Here is a 20,855-nt window from a genome sequence, read left to right as displayed (position 1 = left end):
GATAAAACCCAAGACATGTCACATGCTATGTGCAGATAAGTACTTACAAATAATTTTAGCAGTTTGACAAAAATCAAAATTCAATTCTGCAAATAAGTAAATCCAATCTATTTTGAGAGTTTTGAAAAAACAAAATTCAGTTGAAATTCACTCTGGAAATTGACTTCAATAAGATAATGGAACCATGTCAAAGTATCTAAAAATTTGGGCTTGTCCGGGATTTGAACCCGTGACCTCTTGCACCCAAAGTGAGAATCATAGAGTCATCAAGTAAGCATGTTTAATTTGATTTCTTAACTGTTTTTATGTGAAAATTGTATTATTTTAAAGTAGTCACTAATGTATACAAGGTGGAAATATTAGAATAAATGAAATATTTCCTAATAGTAAATATTTTTCGAAGTATACTTGCTTGGAAATTGCTGTGCAAAGTTTTATGATGCCTGCAGAGTTTTTCTGATGGATAAAACCCAAGACATGTCACATGCTATGTGCAGATAAGTACTTACAAATAATTTTAGCAGTTTGACAAAAAACAAAATTCAATTGTGCAAATAAGTAAATCCAATCTATTTTGAGAGTTTTGAAAAACAACATTCAGTTGAAATTCACTCAGGAAATTGACTTCAATAAGATAATGGAACCATGTAAAAAAATCTGAAAAGTTGGGCTCGTCGAGGATTTGAACCCGGGACCTCTCGCACCCAAAGTGAGAGTCATAAGTAAGCATGTTTTATTTGATTTCTTAACTGTTTTTATGTGAAAATGGTATTCTTTTAAAGCAGTCACTAATGTATACAAGGAGGAAATATTATCATAAATAAAATATTTCCTAATAGTCAAAATTTTTCTAAGTATACTTGCTTGGAAATTGCTGTGCAAAGTTTTATGATGCCCAGCAGAGTTTTTCTGATGGATAAAACCCAAGACATGTCACATGCTATGTGCAGGTAAGTAATTACAAATAATTTTAGCAGTTTGACAAAAAACAAAATTCAATTGTGCAAATAAGTAAATCCAATCTATTTTGTGAGTTTTTAAAAAATAATATTCAGTTGAAGATTTTACTCAGGAAATTGACTTCAATAAGATAATGGAACTATGTCAAAGATTCTGAAAATTTGGCCTCGTCCATGATTTGAACCCGGGACCTCTCACACCCTAAGCGAGAATCATAACCCTAGACCAACAAGCCACCTACCTGAACATTTTTCTATTGATTTTTCAATTGATTTAAAGAAAATAGCTTTTTGTTTTTAAAAACACCATATACATTTATGTAAAAATGAATTTGTAGAATAAATAAAATATTTCCTTATGGTCCAGTAGATAGTTTTCTAAGTATGCATATAGGAAAAGTGCAGGGACAAGATTTGTGAGTGCCTACAGAGTTTGGACTTCTCTCATGGACGAAGCTAAAGACTTGTCATATGCAATGTACAAATCATGCTTCCAGACACAGAAGAAAGGCAAAAAAAACCTTGCACTTTCATTTTTGAACTTTTTGTGTTTCAAAATGAGACTATTCTTTTAAAACATTCAAAGCTATCTAGACAGTAGGGAACCTGCAGTTTTCCTAATATACCACAATACAGTTGAAATTTGAATAAGTATGCTCTTATTTTTAGAACAACTAAAATGTTTCCGTAAGATTCTATTGATAGTTTTCTTTGTGTGCTTATTTGGAAAGTGCAGTGACAAGATTTAAAAATGGCTACAGAGTTTGGACTTGTCTGATCGATAAAACCCAAGACTTGTCAAAAGCTATGTGTAAATCATGCATAAATAGAAGAAAGGCAATTGAAAATGATGAAGGCAAGATTCATAAGTATGTACAAATTCTATTGGGAGTATGGCAAAAACAAAACTCAATTGATGCTATTGACTTAGCCAATTGAGAAAATCAGATATATATAAACCATGAGATGTACCAAACAAAAGAACCCGGGACCTCTCGCACCCAAAGCGAGAATCATACCCCTAGACCAACGAACCAACTGAAAAAAGCCTGTTTTATTTGATTTCTTAACTATTTTATGTGAAAATGGTATTCTTTTAAAGCAGTCACTAATGTATACAATGAGGAAATATTAGCATAAATAAAATATTTCCTAATAGTCAATATTTTTCTAAGTATACTTGCTTGGAAATTGCTGTACAAAGTTTTATGATGCCCAGCAGAGTTTTTCTGATGGATAAAACCCAAGACATGTCACAAGCTATGTGCAGATAAGTACTTACAAATAATTTTAGCAGTTTGACAAAAAACAAAATTCAATTCTGCAAATAAGTAAATCCAATCTATTTTGAGAGTTTTGAAAAAACAAAATTCAGTTGAAATTCACTCTGGAAATTGAATTCAATAAGATAATGGAACCATGTCAAAGTATCTAATAATTTGGGCTCGTCCGGGATTTGAACCCGTGACCTCTTGCACCCAAAGTGAGAATCATAGAGTCATCAAGTAAGCATGTTTAATTTGATTTCTTAACTGTTTTTATGTGAAAATTGTATTATTTTAAAGCAGTCACTAATGTATACAAGGTGGAAATATTAGAATAAATAAAATATTTCCTAATTGTCAATATTTTTCTAAGTATACTTGCTTGGAAATTGCTGTGCAAAGTTTTATGATGCCCAGCAGAGTTTTCTGATGGATAAAACCCAAGACATATCACATGCTATGTGCAGATAAGTACTTACAAATAATTTTAGCAGTTTGACAAAAAACAAAATTCAATTGTGCAAATAAGTAAATCCAATCTATTTTGAGAGTTTTGAAAAAACAACATTCAGTTGAAATTCACTCAGGAAATTGACTTCAATAAGATAATGGAACCATGTCAAAGAATCTGAAAAGTTGGGCTCGTCCAGGATTTGAACCAGAGACCTCTCGCACCCAAAGTGAGAGTCATAGAATCATCAAGTAAGCACATTTTATTTGATTTCTTAACTGTTTTTATGTGAAAATTGTATTATTTTAAAGCAATCACTAATGTATAAAAGGAGGAAATATTATCATAAATAAAATATTTCCTAATAGTCAATATTTTTCTAAGTATACCTGCTTGGAAATTGCTGTGCAAAGTTTTATGATGCCCAGCAGAGTTTTTCTGATGGATAAAACCCAAGACATGTCACATGCTATGTGCAGATAAGTACTTACAAATAATATTAGCAGTTTGACATAAAACAAAATTCAATTCTGCAAATAAGTAAATCCAATCTATTTTGAGAGTTTTGAAAAAACTAAATTCAGTTGAAATTCACTCAGGAAATTGACTTCAATAAGATAATGGAACCATGTCAAAGAATCTGAAAATTTGGGCTCGTCCACGATTTGAACTTGGGACCTCTCGCAACCCTAAGCGAGAATCATAACCCTAGACCAACAAGCCACCTACCTGACCATTTTTCTATTGATTTTTCAATTGATTTAAAGAAAATAGCTTTTTGTTTTTAAAAACACCATATACATTTATGTAAAAATGAATTTGTAGAATAAATAAAATATTTCTTTATGGTCCAGTAGATAGTTTTCTAAGTATGCATATAGGAAAAGTGCAGGGACAAGATTTGTGAGTGCCTACAGAGTTTGGACTTCTCTCATGGACGAAGCTAAAGACTTGTCATATGCAATGTACAAATCATGCTTCCAGACACAGAAGAAAGGCAAAAGAAAACCTTGCACTTTCATTTTTGAACTTTTTGTGTTTCAAAATGAGACTATTCTTTTAAAACATTCAAAGCTATCTAGACAGTAGGGAACCTGCAGTTTTCCTAATATACCACAATACAGTTGAAATTTGAATAAGTATGCTCTTATTTTTAGAACAACTAAAATGTTTCCGTAAGATTCTATTGATAGTTTTCTTTGTGTGCTTATTTGGAAAGTGCAGTGACAAGATTTAAAAATGGCTACAGAGTTTGGACTTGTCTGATCGATAAAACCCAAGACTTGTCAAAAGCTATGTGTAAATCATGCATAAATAGAAGAAAGGCAATTGAAAATGATGAAGGCAAGATTCATAAGTATGTACAAATTCTATTGGGAGTATGGCAAAAACAAAACTCAATTGATGCTATTGACATAGCCAATTGAGAAAATCAGATATATATAAACCATGAGATGTACCAAACAAAAGAACCCAGGACCTCTCGCACCCAAAGCGAGAATCATACCCCTAGACCAACGAACCAACTGAAATAAGCCTGTTTTATTTGATTTCTTAACTATTTTATGTGAAATTGGTATTCTTTTAAAGCAGTCACTAATGTATACAATGAGGAAATATTAGCATAAATAAAATATTTCCTAATAGTCAATATTTTTCTAAGTATATTTGCTTGGAAATTGCTGTACAAAGTTTTATGATGCCCAGCAGAGTTTTTCTGATGGATAAAACCCAAGACATGTCACATGCTATGTGCAGATAAGTACTTACAAATAATTTTAGCAGTTTGACAAAAAACAAAATTCAATTCTGCAAATAAGTAAATCCAATCTATTTTGAGAGTTTTGAAAAAACAAAATTCAGTTGAAATTCACTCTGGAAATTGAATTCAATAAGATAATGGAACCATGTCAAAGTATCTAAAAATTTGGGCTCGTCCGGGATTTGAACCCATGACCTCTTGCACCCAAAGTGAGAATCATAGAGTCATCAAGTAAGCATGTTTAATTTGATTTCTTAACTGTTTTTATGTGAAAATTGTATTATTTTAAAGCAGTCACTAATGTATACAAGGTGGAAATATTAGAATAAATAAAATATTTCCTAATTGTCAATATTTTTCTAAGTATACTTGCTTGGAAATTGCTGTGCAAAGTTTTATGATGCCCAGCAGAGTTTTTCTGATGGATAAAACCCAAGACATATCACATGCTATGTGCAGATAAGTACTTACAAATAATTTTAGCAGTTTGACAAAAAACAAAATTCAATTGTGCAAATAAGTAAATCCAATCTATTTTGAGAGTTTTGAAAAACAACATTCAGTTGAAATTCACTCAGGAAATTGACTTCAATAAGATAATGGAACCATGTCAAAAAATCTGAAAAGTTGGGCTCGTCGAGGATTTGAACCCGGGACCTCTCGCACCCAAAGTGAGAGTCATAGAATCATCAAGTAAGCATGTTTTATTTGATTTCTTAACTGTTTTTATGTGAAAATGGTATTCTTTTAAAGCAGTCACTAATGTATACAAGGAGGAAATATTATCATAAATAAAATATTTCCTAATAGTCAAAATTTTTCTAAGTATACTTGCTTGGAAATTGCTGTGCAAAGTTTTATGATGCCCAGCAGAGTTTTTCTGATGGATAAAACCCAAGACATGTCACATGCTATGTGCAGGTAAGTAATTACAAATAATTTTAGCAGTTTGACAAAAAACAAAATTCAATTGTGCAAATAAGTAAACCAATCTATTTTGTGAGTTTTTAAAAAATAATATTCAGTTGAAGATTTTACTCAGGAAATTGACTTCAATAAGATAATGGAACTATGTCAAAGAATCTGAAAATTTGGCCTCGTCCATGATTTGAACCCGGGACCTCTCACACCCTAAGCGAGAATCATAACCCTAGACCAACAAGCCACCTACCTGAACATTTTTCTATTGATTTTTCAATTGATTTAAAGAAAATAGCTTTTTGTTTTTAAAAACACCATATACATTTATGTAAAAATGAATTTGTAGAATAAATAAAATATTTCTTTATGGTCCAGTAGATAGTTTTCTAAGTATGCATATAGGAAAAGTGCAGGGACAAGATTTGTGAGTGCCTACAGAGTTTGGACTTCTCTCATGGACGAAGCTAAAGACTTGTCATATGCAATGTACAAATCATGCTTCCAGACACAGAAGAAAGGCAAAAAAAACCTTGCACTTTCATTTTTGAACTTTTTGTGTTTCAAAATGAGACTATTCTTTTAAAACATTCAAAGCTATCTAGACAGTAGGGAACCTGCAGTTTTCCTAATATACCACAATACAGTTGAAATTTGAATAAGTATGCTCTTATTTTTAGAACAACTAAAATGTTTCCGTAAGATTCTATTGATAGTTTTCTTTGTGTGCTTATTTGGAAAGTGCAGTGACAAGATTTAAAAATGGCTACAGAGTTTGGACTTGTCTGATCGATAAAACCCAAGACTTGTCAAAAGCTATGTGTAAATCATGCATAAATAGAAGAAAGGCAATTGAAAATGATGAAGGCAAGATTCATAAGTATGTACAAATTCTATTGGGAGTATGGCAAAAACAAAACTCAATTGATGCTATTGACTTAGCCAATTGAGAAAATCAGATATATATAAACCATGAGATGTACCAAACAAAAGAACCCGGGACCTCTCGCACCCAAAGCGAGAATCATACCCCTAGACCAATGTGCCAACTGAAATAAGTCTGTTTTATTTGATTTCTTAACTATTTTATATGAAAATGGTATTCTTTTAAAGCAGTCACTAATGTATACAAGGAGGAAATATTAGCATAAATAAAATATTTCCTAATAGTCAATATTTTTCTAAGTATACTTGCTTGGAAATTGCTGTGCAAAGTTTTATAATGCCCAGCAGAATTTTTCTGATGGATAAAACCCAAGACATGTCACATGCTATGTGCAGATAAGTACTTACAAATAATTTTAGCAGTTTGACAAAAAACAAAATTCAATTCTGCAAATAAGTAAATCCAATCTATTTTGAGAGTTTTGAAAAAACAACATTCAGTTGAAATTCACTCTGGAAATTGACTTCAATAAGATAATGGAACCATGTCAAAGTATCTAAAAATTTGGACTCATCCGGGATTTGAACCCGTGACCTCTCGCACCCAAAGTGAGAATCATAGAGTCATCAAGTAAGCATGTTTTATTTGATTTCTTAACTGTTTTTATGTGAAAATTGTATTATTTTAAAGCAGTCACTAATGTATACAAGGTGGAAATATTAGAATAAATAAAATATTTCCTAATAGTCAAGTATACTTGCTTGGAAACTGCTGTGCAAAGTTTTATGATGCCCAGCAGAGTTTTTCTGATGGATGAAACCCAAGACATGTCACATGCTATGTGCAGATAAGTGCTTGCAAATAATTTTAGCAGTTTGACAAAAAACAAAATTCAATTCTGCAAATAAGTAAATCCAATCTATTTTGAGAGTTTTGAAAAAACAACATTCAGTTGAAATTCACTCTGGAAATTGACTTCAATAAGATAATGGAACCATGTCAAAGAATCTAAAAATTTGGGCTTGTCCGGGATTTGAACCCGGGACCTCTCGCACCCAAAGTGAGAGTCATAGAATCTTCAAGTAAGCATGTTTTATATGATTTCTTAACTGTTTTTATGTGAAAATTGTATTGTTTTAAAGCAGTCACTAATGTATACAAGGTAGAAATATTAGCATAAGTAATATATTTCCTAATAGTCAATATTTTTCTTAGTATACTTACTTGGAAATTGCTGTGCAAAGTTTTATGATGCCCAGCAGAGTTTTTCTGATGGATAAAACCCAAGACATGTCACATGCTTTATTCAGATAAGTACTTACAAATAATTTTAGCAGTCTGACAAAAAACAAAATTCAATTCTGCAAATAAGTAAATCCAATCTATATTGAGAGTTTTGAAAAAACAACATTCAGTTGAAATTCACTCAGGAAATTGACTTCAATAAGATAATGGAACCATGTCAAAAAATCTGAAAAGTTGGGCTCGTCCAGGATTTGATCCAGGGACCTCTCGCACCCAAAGTGAGAATCATAGAGTCATCAAGTAAGCATGTTTAATTTGATTTCTTAACTGATTTTATGTGAAAATTGTATTATTTTAAAGTAGTCACTAATGTATACAAGGAGGAAATATTATCATAAATAAAATATTTCCTAATAGTCAATATTTTCTAAGTATACTTGCTTGGAAATTGCTCTGCAAAGTTTTATGATGCCTAGCAGAGTTTTTCTGATGGATAAAACCCAAGACATGTCACATGCTATGTGCAGATAAGTACTTACAAATAATATTAGCAGTTTGACAAAAAACAAAATTCAATTCTGCAAATAAGTATATCCAATCTATTTTGAGAGTTTTGAAAAAACAGCATTCAGTTGAAATTCACTTCAATAAGTCCATGTCAAAGAATCTGAAAATTTGGGCTCGTCCACGATTTGAACCTGGGACCTCTCGCATCCTCAGCGAGAATCATAACCCTAGACCAACAAGCCACCTACCAGAACATTTTTCTATTGGTTTTTCAATTGATTTAAAGAAAATAGCTTTTTGTTTTTAAAAACACCATACACATTTATGTAAAAATGAATTTTTAGAATAAATAAAATATTTCCTTATGGTCCAGTAGATAGTTTTCTAAGTATGCATATAGGAAAAGTGCAGGGACAAGATTTGTGAGTGCCTACAGAGTTTGGACTTTTCTCATAGACTAAGCTAAAGACTTGTCATATGCAATGTACAAATCATGCTTCCAGACACAGAAGAAAGGCAAAAGAAAACCTTGCAATTTCATTTTTGAACTTTTTGTGTTTCAAAATGAGACTATTCTTTTAAAACATTCAAAGCTATCTAGACAGTAGGGAACCTGCAGTTTTCCTAATATACCACAATACATTTGAAATTTGAATAAGTATGCTCTTATTTTTAGAACAACTAAAATGTTTCCGTAGGATTCTATTGATAGTTTTCTTTGTGTGCTTATTTGGAAAGTGCAGTGACAAGATTTAAAAATGGCTACAGAGTTTGGACTTGTCTGATCGATAAAACCCAAGACTTGTCAAAAGCTATGTGTAAATCATGCATAAATAGAAGAAAGGCAATTGAAAAATGATGAAGGCAAGATTCATAAGTATGTACAAATTCTATTGGGAGTATGGCAAAAACAAAACTCAGTTGATGCTATTGACTTAGCCAATTCAGAAAATCAGATATGTATAAACCATGAGATGCACCGTACAAAAGAAATAGAGTGCTCATCCAGGATTTGAACCCGGGACCTCTCGCACCCAAAGCGAGAATCATACCCCTAGACCAACGAGCCAACTGGAATAAGCCTGTTTTATTTGATTTCTTAACTATTTTATGTGAAAATGGTATTCTTTTAAAGCAGTCACTAATGTATACAAGGAGGAAATATTAGCATAAATAAAATATTTCCTAATAGTCAATATTTTTCTAAGTATACTTGCTTGGAAATTGCTGTACAAAGTTTTATGATGCCCAGCAGAGTTTCTCTGATGGATAAAACCCAAGACATGTCACATGCTATGTGCAGATAAGTACTTACAAATAATTTTAGCAGTTTGACAAAAAACGAAATTCAATTGTGCAAATAAGTAAATCCAATCTATTTTGAGAGTTTTTAAAAAACAACATTCAGTTGAAATTCACTCAGGAAATTGACTTCAATAAGATAATGGAACCATGTCAAAAAATCTGAAAAGTTGGGCTCGTCCAGGATTTGAACCAGGGACCTCTCGCACCCAAAGTGAGAGTCATAGAATCATCAAGTAAGCATGTTTTATTTGATTTCTTAACTGTTTTTATGTGAAAATGGTATTCTTTTAAAGCAGTCACTAATGTATACAAGGAGGAAATATTATCATAAATAAAATATTTCCTAATAGTCAATATTTTTCTAAGTACACTTGCTTGGAAATTGCTTTGCAAAGTTTTATGATGCCCAGCAGAGTTATTTTGATGGATAAAACCCAAGACATGTCACATGCTATGTGCAGGTAAGTAATTACAAATAATTTTAGCAGTTTGACAAAAAACAAAATTCAATTGTGCAAATAAGCAAATCCAATCTATTTTGTGAGTTTTTAACAAATAATATTCAGTTGAAGAATTTACTCAGGAAATTGACTTCAATAAGATAATGGAACCATGTCAAAGAATCTGAAAATTTGGGTTCGATCACGATTTGAACCTGGGACCTCTCGCACCCTAAGCGAGAATCATAACCCTAGACCAACAAGCCACCTACCTGAACATTTTTCTATTGATTTTTCAATTGATTTAAAGAAAATAGCTTTTTGTTTTTAAAAACACCATACACATTTATGTAAAAATGAATTTGTAAAATAAATAAAATATTTCCTTATGGTCCAGTAGATAGTTTTCTAAGTATGCATATAGGAAAAGTGCAGGGACAAGATTTGTGAGTGCCTACAGAGTTTGGACTTCTCTCATGGACGAAGCTAAAGACTTGTCATATGCAGTTACTAATGTATACAAGGAGGAAATATTAGCATAAATAAAATATTTCCTAATAGTCAATATTTTTCTAAGTATACTTGCTTGGAAATTGCTGTACAAAGTTTTATGATGCCCAGCAGAGTTTTTCTGATGGATAAAACCCAAGACATGTCACATGCTATGTGCAGATAAGTACTTACAAATAATTTTAGCAGTTTGACAAAAATCAAAATTCAATTCTGCAAATAAGTAAATCCAATCTATTTTGAGAGTTTTGAAAAAACAACATTCAGTTGAAATTCACTCAGGAAATTGACTTCAATAAGATAATGGAACCATGTCAAAAAATCTGAAAAGTTGGGCTCATCCAGGATTTGAACCCGGGACCTCTCGCACCCAGAGTGAGAGTCATAGAATCATCAAGTAAGCATGTTTTATTTGATTTCTTAACTGTTTTTATATGAAAATGGTATTCTTTTAAAGCAGTCACTAATTTAAACAAGGAGGAAATATTATCATAAATAAAATATTTCCTAATAGTCAATATTTTTCTAAGTACACTTGCTTGGAAATTGCTGTGCAAAGTTTTATGATGCCCAGCAGAGTTTTTCTGATGGATAAAACCCAAGACATGTCACATGCTATGTGCAGGTAAGTAATTACAAATAATTTTAGCAGTTTGACAAAAAACAAAATTCAATTGTGCAAATAAGCAAATCCAATCTATTTTGTGAGTTTTTAAAAAATAATATTCAGTTGAAGATTTTTCTCAGGAAATTGACTTCAATAAGATAATGGAACCATGTCAAAGAATCAGAAAATTTGGGTTCGATCAAGATTTGAACCTGGGACCTCTCGCACCCTAAGCAAGAATCATAACCCTAGACCAACAAGCCACCTACCAGAACATTTTTCTATTGATTTTTCAATTGATTTAAAGAAAATAGCTTTTTGTTTTTAAAAACACCATACACATTTATGTAAAAATGAATTTGTAAAATAAATAAAATATTTCCTTATGGTCCAGTAGATAGTTTTCTAAGTATGCATATAGGAAAAGTGCAGGGACAAGATTTGTGAGTGCCTACAGAGTTTGGACTTCTCTCATGGACGAAGCTAAAGACTTGTCATATGCAATGTACAAATCATGCTTCCAGACACAGAAGAAAGGCAAAAGAAAACCTTGCAATTTCATTTTTGAACTTTTTGTGTTTCAAAATGATACTATTCTTTTAAAACATTCAAAGCTATCTAGACAGTAGGGAACCTGCAGTTTTCCTAATATACCACAATACAGTTGAAATTTGAATAAGTATGCTCTTATTTTTAGAACAACTAAAATGTTTCCGTAGGATTCTATTGATAGTTTTCTTTGTGTGCTTATTTGGAAAGTGCAGTGACAAGATTTAAAAATGGCTACAGAGTTTGGACTTGTCTGATAGATAAAACCCAAGACTTGTCAAAAGCTATGTGTAAATCATGCATAAATAGAAGAAAGGCAATTGAAAAATGATGAAGGCAAGATTCATAAGTATGTACAAATTCTATTGGGAGTATGGCAAAAACAAAACTCAGTTGATACTATTGACTTAGCCAATTGAGAAAAGAAGATATATATAAACCATGAGATGCACCGTACAAAAGAAATAGAGGGCTCGTCCGGGATTTGAACCAGGGACCTCTCGCACCGAAAGCAAGAATCATACCCCTAGACAAATGTGCCAACTGAAATAAGCCGGTTTTATTTGATTTCTTAACTATTTTATATGAAAATGGTATTCTTTTAAAGCAGTCACTAATGTATACAAGGAGGAAATATTATCATAAATAAAATATTTCCTAATAGTCAAAATTTTTCTAAGTATACTTGCTTGGAAATTGCTGTGCAAAGTTTTATGATGCCCAGCAGAGTTTTTCTGATGGATAAAACCCAAGACATGTCACATGCTATGTGCAGGTAAGTAATTACAAATAATTTTAGCAGTTTGACAAAAAACAAAATTCAATTGTGCAAATAAGTAAACCAATCTATTTTGTGAGTTTTTAAAAAATAATATTCAGTTGAAGATTTTACTCAGGAAATTGACTTCAATAAGATAATGGAACTATGTCAAAGAATCTGAAAATTTGGCCTCGTCCATGATTTGAACCCGGGACCTCTCACACCCTAAGCGAGAATCATAACCCTAGACCAACAAGCCACCTACCTGAACATTTTTCTATTGATTTTTCAATTGATTTAAAGAAAATAGCTTTTTGTTTTTAAAAACACCATATACATTTATGTAAAAATAAATTTGTAGAATAAATAAAATATTTCTTTATGGTCCAGTAGATAGTTTTCTAAGTATGCATATAGGAAAAGTGCAGGGACAAGATTTGTGAGTGCCTACAGAGTTTGGACTTCTCTCATGGACGAAGCTAAAGACTTGTCATATGCAATGTACAAATCATGCTTCCAGACACAGAAGAAAGGCAAAAAAAACCTTGCACTTTCATTTTTGAACTTTTTGTGTTTCAAAATGAGACTATTCTTTTAAAACATTCAAAGCTATCTAGACAGTAGGGAACCTGCAGTTTTCCTAATATACCACAATACAGTTGAAATTTGAATAAGTATGCTCTTATTTTTAGAACAACTAAAATGTTTCCGTAAGATTCTTTTGATAGTTTTCTTTGTGTGCTTATTTGGAAAGTGCAGTGACAAGATTTAAAAATGGCTACAGAGTTTGGACTTGTCTGATCGATAAAACCCAAGACTTGTCAAAAGCTATGTGTAAATCATGCATAAATAGAAGAAAGGCAATTGAAAATGATGAAGGCAAGATTCATAAGTATGTACAAATTCTATTGGGAGTATGGCAAAAACAAAACTCAATTGATGCTATTGACTTAGCCAATTGAGAAAATCAGATATATATAAACCATGAGATGTACCAAACAAAAGAACCCGGGACCTCTTGCACCCAAAGCGAGAATCATACCCCTAGACCAATGTGCCAACTGAAATAAGTCTGTTTTATTTGATTTCTTAACTATTTTATATGAAAATGGTATTCTTTTAAAGCAGTCACTAATGTATACAAGGAGGAAATATTAGCATAAATAAAATATTTCCTAATAGTCAATATTTTTCTAAGTATACTTGCTTGGAAATTGCTGTGCAAAGTTTTATAATGCCCAGCAGAATTTTTCTGATGGATAAAACCCAAGACATGTCACATGCTATGTGCAGATAAGTACTTACAAATAATTTTAGCAGTTTGACAAAAAACAAAATTCAATTCTGCAAATAAGTGAATCCAATCTATTTTGAGAGTTTTGAAAAAACAACATTCAGTTGAAATTCACTCTGGAAATTGACTTCAATAAGATAATGGAACCATGTCAAAGTATCTAAAAATTTGGGCTCATCCGGGATTTGAACCCGTGACCTCTCGCACCCAAAGTGAGAATCATAGAGTCATCAAGTAAGCATGTTTTATTTGATTTCTTAACTGTTTTTATGTGAAAATTGTATTATTTTAAAGCAGTCACTAATGTATACAAGGTGGAAATATTAGAATAAATAAAATATTTCCTAATAGTCAAGTATACTTGCTTGGAAACTGCTGTGCAAAGTTTTATGATGCCCAGCAGAGTTTTTCTGATGGATGAAACCCAAGACATGTCACATGCTATGTGCAGATAAGTGCTTGCAAATAATTTTAGCAGTTTGACAAAAAACAAAATTCAATTCTGCAAATAAGTAAATCCAATCTATTTTGAGAGTTTTGAAAAAACAACATTCAGTTGAAATTCACTCTGGAAATTGACTTCAATAAGATAATGGAACCATGTCAAAGAATCTAAAAATTTGGGCTTGTCCGGGATTTGAACCCGGGACCTCTCGCACCCAAAGTGAGAGTCATAGAATCTTCAAGTAAGCATGTTTTATATGATTTCTTAACTGTTTTTATGTGAAAATTGTATTGTTTTAAAGCAGTCACTAATGTATACAAGGTAGAAATATTAGCATAAGTAATATATTTCCTAATAGTCAATATTTTTCTTAGTATACTTACTTGGAAATTGCTGTGCAAAGTTTTATGATGCCCAGCAGAGTTTTTCTGATGGATAAAACCCAAGACATGTCACATGCTTTATTCAGATAAGTACTTACAAATAATTTTAGCAGTCTGACAAAAAACAAAATTCAATTCTGCAAATAAGTAAATCCAATCTATATTGAGAGTTTTGAAAAAACAACATTCAGTTGAAATTCACTCAGGAAATTGACTTCAATAAGATAATGGAACCATGTCAAAAAATCTGAAAAGTTGGGCTCGTCCAGGATTTGATCCAGGGACCTCTCGCACCCAAAGTGAGAATCATAGAGTCATCAAGTAAGCATGTTTAATTTGATTTCTTAACTGATTTTATGTGAAAATTGTATTATTTTAAAGTAGTCACTAATGTATACAAGGAGGAAATATTATCATAAATAAAATATTTCCTAATAGTCAATATTTTCTAAGTATACTTGCTTGGAAATTGCTCTGCAAAGTTTTATGATGCCTAGCAGAGTTTTTCTGATGGATAAAACCCAAGACATGTCACATGCTATGTGCAGATAAGTACTTACAAATAATATTAGCAGTTTGACAAAAAACAAAATTCAATTCTACAAATAAGTATATCCAATCTATTTTGAGAGTTTTGAAAAAACAGCATTCAGTTGAAATTCACTTCAATAAGTCCATGTCAAAGAATCTGAAAATTTGGGCTCGTCCACGATTTGAACCTGGGACCTCTCGCATCCTAAGTGAGAATCATAACCCTAGACCAACAAGCCACCTACCAGAACATTTTTCTATTGGTTTTTCAATTGATTTAAAGAAAATAGCTTTTTGTTTTTAAAAACACCATACACATTTATGTAAAAATGAATTTGTAGAATAAATAAAATATTTCCTTATGGTCCAGTAGATAGTTTTCTAAGTATGCATATAGGAAAAGTGCAGGGACAAGATTTGTGAGTGCCTACAGAGTTTGGACTTTTCTCATAGACGAAGCTAAATACTTGTCATATGCAATGTACAAATCATGCTTCCAGACACAGAAGAAAGGCAAAAGAAAACCTTGCAATTTCATTTTTGAACTTTTTGTGTTTCAAAATGAGACTATTCTTTTAAAACATTCAAAGCTATCTAGACAGTAGGGAACCTGCAGTTTTCCTAATATACCACAATACATTTGAAATTTGAATAAATATGCTCTTATTTTTAGATCAACTAAAATGTTTCCGTAGGATTCTATTGATAGTTTTCTTTGTGTGCTTATTTGGAAAGTGCAGTGACAAGATTTAAAAATGGCTACAGAGTTTGGACTTGTCTGATCGATAAAACCCAAGACTTGTCAAAAGCTATGTGTAAATCATGCATAAATAGAAGAAAGGCAATTGAAAAATGATGAAGGCAAGATTCATAAGTATGTACAAATTCTATTGGGAGTATGGCAAAAACAAAACTCAGTTGATGCTATTGACTTAGCCAATTGAGAAAATCAGATATATATAAACCATGAGATGCACCGTACAAAAGAAATAGAGGGCTCATCCAGGATTTGAACCCGGGACCTCTCGCACCCAAAGCGAGAATCATACCCCTAGACTAACGAGCCAACTGAAATAAGCCTGTTTTATTTGATTTCTTAACTATTTTATGTGAAAATGGTATTCTTTTAAAGCAGTCACTAATGTATACAAGGAGGAAATATTAGCATAAGTAAAATATTTCCTAATAGTCAATATTTTTCTAAGTATACTTGCTTGGAAATTGCTGTATAAAGTTTTATGATGCCCAGCAGAGTTTTTCTGATGGATAAAACCCAAGACATGTCACATGCTATGTGCAGATAAGTACTTACAAATAAGTTTAGCAGTTTGACAAAAAACGAAATTCAATTGTGCAAATAAGTAAATCCAATCTATTTTGAGAGTTTTCAAAAAACAACATTCAGTTGAAATTCACTCGGGAAAGTGACTTCAATAAGTCCTTGTCAAAGAATCTGAAAATTTGGGCTCGTCCACGATTTGAACCTGGGACCTCTCGCATCCTCAGCGAGAATCATAACCCTAGACCAACAAGCCACCTACCAGAACATTTTTCTATTGGTTTTTCAATTGATTTAAAGAAAATAGCTTTTTGTTTTTAAAAACACCATACACATTTATGTAAAAATGAATTTGTAGAATAAATAAAATATTTCCTTATGGTCCAGTAGATAGTTTTCTAAGTATGCATATAGGAAAAGTGCAGGGACAAGATTTGTGAGTGCCTACAGAGTTTGGACTTTTCTCATAGACTAAGCTAAAGACTTGTCATATGCAATGTACAAATCATGCTTCCAGACACAGAAGAAAGGCAAAAGAAAACCTTGCAATTTCATTTTTGAACTTTTTGTGTTTCAAAATGAGACTATTCTTTTAAAACATTCAAAGCTATCTAGACAGTAGGGAACCTGCAGTTTTCCTAATATACCACAATACATTTGAAATTTGAATAAGTATGCTCTTATTTTTAGAACAACTAAAATGTTTCCGTAGGATTCTATTGATAGTTTTCTTTGTGTGCTTATTTGGAAAGTGCAGTGACAAGATTTAAAAATGGCTACAGAGTTTGGACTTGTCTGATCGATAAAACCCAAGACTTGTCAAAAGCTATGTGTAAATCATGCATAAATAGAAGAAAGGCAATTGAAAAATGATGAAGGCAAGATTCATAAGTATGTACAAATTCTATTGGGAGTATGGCAAAAACAAAACTCAGTTGATGCTATTGACTTAGCCAATTCAGAAAATCAGATATGTATAAACCATGAGATGCACCGTACAAAAGAAATAGAGTGCTCATCCAGGATTTGAAGCCGGGACCTCTCGCACCCAAAGCGAGAATCATACCCCTAGACCAACGAGCCAACTGAAATAAGCCTGTTTTATTTGATTTCTTAACTATTTTATGTGAAAATGGTATTCTTTTAAAGCAGTCACTAATGTATACAAGGAGGAAATATTAGCATAAATAAAATATTTCCTAATAGTCAATATTTTTCTAAGTATACTTGCTTGGAAATTGCTGTACAAAGTTTTATGATGCCCAGCAGAGTTTCTCTGATGGATAAAACCCAAGACATGTCACATGCTATGTGCAGATAAGTACTTACAAATAATTTTAGCAGTTTGACAAAAAACGAAATTCAATTGTGCAAATAAGTAAATCCAATCTATTTTGAGAGTTTTTAAAAAACAACATTCAGTTGAAATTCACTCAGGAAATTGACTTCAATAAGATAATGGAACCATGTCAAAAAATCTGAAAAGTTGGGCTCGTCCAGGATTTGAACCAGGGACCTCTCGCACCCAAAGTGAGAGTCATAGAATCATCAAGTAAGCATGTTTTATTTGATTTCTTAACTGTTTTTATGTGAAAATGGTATTCTTTTAAAGCAGTCACTAATGTATACAAGGAGGAAATATTATCATAAATAAAATATTTCCTAATAGTCAATATTTTTCTAAGTACACTTGCTTGGAAATTGCTTTGCAAAGTTTTATGATGCCCAGCAGAGTTATTTTGATGGATAAAACCCAAGACATGTCACATGCTATGTGCAGGTAAGTAATTACAAATAATTTTAGCAGTTTGACAAAAAACAAAATTCAATTGTGCAAATAAGCAAATCCAATCTATTTTGTGAGTTTTTAACAAATAATATTCAGTTGAAGAATTTACTCAGGAAATTGACTTCAATAAGATAATGGAACCATGTCAAAGAATCTGAAAATTTGGGTTCGATCACAATTTGAACCTGGGACATCTCGCACCCTAAGCGAGAATCATAACCCTAGACCAACAAGCCACCTACCTGAACATTTTTCTATTGATTTTTCAATTGATTTAAAGAAAATAGCTTTTTGTTTTTAAAAACACCATACACATTTATGTAAAAATGAATTTGTAAAATAAATAAAATATTTCCTTATGGTCCAGTAGATAGTTTTCTAAGTATGCATATAGGAAAAGTGCAGGGACAAGATTTGTGAGTGCCTACAGAGTTTGGACTTCTCTCATGGACGAAGCTAAAGACTTGTCATATGCAGTTACTAATGTATACAAGGAGGAAATATTAGCATAAATAAAATATTTCCTAATAGTCAATATTTTTCTAAGTATACTTGCTTGGAAATTGCTGTACAAAGTTTTATGATGCCCAGCAGAGTTTTTCTGATGGATAAAACCCAAGACATGTCACATGCTATGTGCAGATAAGTACTTACAAATAATTTTAGCAGTTTGACAAAAATCAAAATTCAATTCTGCAAATAAGTAAATCCAATCTATTTTGAGAGTTTTGAAAAAACAACATTCAGTTGAAATTCACTCAGGAAATTGACTTCAATAAGATAATGGAACCATGTCAAAAAATCTGAAAAGTTGGGCTCATCCAGGATTTGAACCCGGGACCTCTCGCACCCATAGTGAGAGTCATAGAATCATCAAGTAAGCATGTTTTATTTGATTTCTTAACTGTTTTTATATGAAAATGGTATTCTTTTAAAGCAGTCACTAATTTAAACAAGGAGGAAATATTATCATAAATAAAATATTTCCTAATAGTCAATATTTTTCTAAGTACACTTGCTTGGAAATTGCTGTGCAAAGTTTTATGATGCCCAGCAGAGTTTTTCTGATGGCTAAAACCCAAGACATGTCACATGCTATGTGCAGGTAAGTAATTACAAATAATTTTAGCAGTTTGACAAAAAACAAAATTCAATTGTGCAAATAAGCAAATCCAATCTATTTTGTGAGTTTTTAAAAAATAATATTCAGTTGAAGATTTTTCTCAGGAAATTGACTTCAATAAGATAATGGAACCATGTCAAAGAATCAGAAAATTTGGGTTCGATCAAGATTTGAACCTGGGACCTCTCGCACCCTAAGCAAGAATCATAACCCTAGACCAACCAGCCACCTACCAGAACATTTTTCTATTGATTTTTCAATTGATTTAAAGAAAATAGCTTTTTGTTTTTAAAAACACCATACACATTTATGTAAAAATGAATTTGTAAAATAAATAAAATATTTCCTTATGGTCCAGTAGATAGTTTTCTAAGTATGCATATAGGAAAAGTGCAGGGACAAGATTTGTGAGTGCCTACAGAGTTTGGACTTCTCTCATGGACGAAGCTAAAGACTTGTCATATGCAATGTACAAATCATGCTTCCAGACACAGAAGAAAGGCAAAAGAAAACCTTGCAATTTCATTTTTGAACTTTTTGTGTTTCAAAATGATACTATTCTTTTAAAACATTCAAAGCTATCTAGACAGTAGGGAACCTGCAGTTTTCCTAATATACCACAATACAGTTGAAATTTGAATAAGTATGCTCTTATTTTTAGAACAACTAAAATGTTTCCGTAGGATTCTATTGATAGTTTTCTTTGTGTGCTTATTTGGAAAGTGCAGTGACAAGATTTAAAAATGGCTACAGAGTTTGGACTTGTCTGATAGATAAAACCCAAGACTTGTCAAAAGCTATGTGTAAATCATGCATAAATAGAAGAAAGGCAATTGAAAAATGATGAAGGCAAGATTCATAAGTATGTACAAATTCTATTGGGAGTATGGCAAAAACAAAACTCAGTTGATACTATTGACTTAGCCAATTGAGAAAAGAAGATATATATAAACCATGAGATGCACCGTACAAAAGAAATAGAGGGCTCGTCCGGGATTTGAACCAGGGACCTCTCGCACCGAAAGCAAGAATCATACCCCTAGACAAATGTGCCAACTGAAATAAGCCGGTTTTATTTGATTTCTTAACTATTTTATATGAAAATGGTATTCTTTTAAAGCAGTCACTAATGTATACAAGGAGGAAATATTATCATAAATAAAATATTTCCTAATAGTCAAAATTTTTCTAAGTATACTTGCTTGGAAATTGCTGTGCAAAGTTTTATGATGCCCAGCAGAGTTTTTCTGATGGATAAAACCCAAGACATGTCACATGCTATGTGCAGGTAAGTAATTACAAATAATTTTAGCAGTTTGACAAAAAACAAAAGTCAATTGTGCAAATAAGTAAACCAATCTATTTTGTGAGTTTTTAAAAAATAATATTCAGTTGAAGATTTTACTCAGGAAATTGACTTCAATAAGATAATGGAACTATGTCAAAGAATCTGAAAATTTGGCCTCGTCCATGATTTGAACCCGGGACCTCTCACACCCTAAGCGAGAATCATAACCCTAGACCAACAAGCCACCTACCTGAACATTTTTCTATTGATTTTTCAATTGATTTAAAGAAAATAGCTTTTTGTTTTTAAAAACACCATATACATTTATGTAAAAATGAATTTGTAGAATAAATAAAATATTTCTTTATGGTCCAGTAGATAGTTTTCTAAGTATGCATATAGGAAAAGTGCAGGGACAAGATTTGTGAGTGCCTACAGAGTTTGGACTTCTCTCATGGACGAAGCTAAAGACTTGTCATATGCAATGTACAAATCATGCTTCCAGACACAGAAGAAAGGCAAAAAAAACCTTGCACTTTCATTTTTGAACTTTTTGTGT

At 31.9% G+C, this 20,855-nt stretch overlaps 2 non-coding genes across 2 annotated transcripts; both read right to left on the bottom strand.

Moving 5' to 3' along the window:
* Nucleotides 1-8,989: 8,989 nt before the first annotated feature.
* Nucleotides 8,990-9,062, bottom strand: TRNAP-UGG (transfer RNA proline (anticodon UGG)). The gene has a single exon. It is a non-coding gene; the product is annotated as a tRNA-Pro (tRNA).
* Nucleotides 9,063-15,811: 6,749 nt separating this feature from the next.
* TRNAP-UGG (transfer RNA proline (anticodon UGG)) lies at nt 15,812-15,883 on the bottom strand. The gene has a single exon. It is a non-coding gene; the product is annotated as a tRNA-Pro (tRNA).
* Nucleotides 15,884-20,855: the final 4,972 nt, after the last annotated feature.

The sequence above is a fragment of the Taudactylus pleione genome, unplaced genomic scaffold, assembly GCF_031769625.1.
Source record: "Taudactylus pleione unplaced genomic scaffold, aTauple2 ptg000317l, whole genome shotgun sequence".
In the NCBI taxonomy this organism is placed as follows: Eukaryota; Metazoa; Chordata; class Amphibia; order Anura; family Myobatrachidae; genus Taudactylus; species Taudactylus pleione.
This window is presented reverse-complemented; position numbering and strand designations above follow the sequence as displayed.